Source organism: Mus musculus, chromosome 2 (assembly GCF_000001635.26).
Source record: "Mus musculus strain C57BL/6J chromosome 2, GRCm38.p6 C57BL/6J".
Taxonomy (NCBI): Eukaryota; Metazoa; Chordata; class Mammalia; order Rodentia; family Muridae; genus Mus; species Mus musculus.
Genome location: NC_000068.7, coordinates 59,476,135 through 59,477,833, shown reverse-complemented (window position 1 = coordinate 59,477,833; position 1,699 = coordinate 59,476,135).

Genomic DNA, 1,699 nt, shown 5'->3' with positions numbered 1-1,699 from the left:
GGGAGAAGGAGAACTGGAGAGAAAGCCTGAAAGGCTGAAAGACACCAGCCTTCTGAAGACCAATACCTGACTTTTTGTGTGGCCCAGTGATCTGGTCCACTGGTGCAGATCACCCGTGGGGAGGCCCCCTTTCCCTCCCTGTTAAAGGAAAATCTCCAGATGGAAATTAAGTCTGTGTATTTAGGCTTTGTTTGTAGACTTTCTCTGTTGTTTCTCCATATGTGACCTTTGGGTGGTGGGATGCAGGGGGCCACCATTTCTCCATTTTATGGAGAAAACATCTTTCTAGTCCTTAGTTGGAGACTGTGAAGGTTTTTCTTGGTTACAGGGAGTCCAGGGTGGATTTCTGGGTCTGGGGATTCTTGCTTATGACTAGACCTCTGGTCCTCCAAAGGCCCCTTTTCATGTTGAGCAAGCAAACAATGTGCCTTCGCTCTTGGTTTTTGATACTTCTGTTTCTCTTTATTAGCAAATCTCTGTGTTAAGTCTCCTGCAAATTAGTCATCCAACTTAGCATCTCCCAGATATCTACATTTTAACTTATTTGAAAGGAGTCTTAGTAACTTCTATTGCAGTAACAAGACACCATGTCCCAAGGTAACTTTTATAAAAGAAAGCATTTTATAAAAGTGGGGGGTGGGGGTGGGGTTCTTAGAGTTCTAGAGGGTTAGCCCATGGTCATCATGGAAAGAAGAGGAGTAACTGAGAGTTTTACATCCCGATCGTCAGGCAGCAGTGAGAGAGAGAGAGAGAGAGAGAGAGAGAGAGAGAGAGAGAGAGAGAGAGAGGGAGAGGTGACATTTTTCCTCCAATGAAGCTACACCTCATCCAACAAGGCCACACTTTCTAATCCTTCCCAAACAGTTCCACCAATGGATAATTAATCATTCAAATATATGACCTTATAGGATCCATTCTCATTTAAACTACCACAAACAGGTGATACATCTATATAATTGAAGGCTCATAAGGATAAAAATGGGGTTTAGAGTGAAAAATCAATGTGCCCCTCCATTTATTTTTGCGTGTCTATCTTTGTTTTGCCCTTAGAATCCCTGAAGACAGCTCTCAACAGACAGCAGCTTCTCTCTGACTCAGAGACTCCAGCCTTCTGTGTCACAAATGAACTGAAATTTCCCAGTGCCTTTCTGTTAAGGATTTGTCTTCAAGAATTTTCTATTCTAAAAACAGTGAGAAATTGTGTATGAAAACAAATTAGACATTATGTACCATATCGTCTATGAGAGAAATCCCTAGGAGTAGACTGCTGGATCACAAGACACGTGTATGGTTCTATCAGCGTTGCTGAGTTGCCTTAAAGCACAGATACCAATGAATATCTTTTCCCCTGCTGCTTTCCCTGCGTGTCACCTGCATTCTCAATAAAGCTAGGTGAAAAACAAGCACTTAATTTTTATTTATTTTTAAGTTGAATTTATCTTTATGTAAGAAAGTTTTTACAACTTTTAAATTAAAGATCTTACACACACACACACACACACACACACACACACACACACACACACACACATATTTATATACTGTTGCTGTCTTCAGACACACCAGAAGACCACATTGGATCCCATTACAGATGGTTGTGAGCTGGGAATTGAGCTCAGGATCTCTGGAAGAGCAGTCAGTGCTCTTAATCGCTGAACCATCTCCAGACCTTTTTACAACATATATATGTATGTATGTA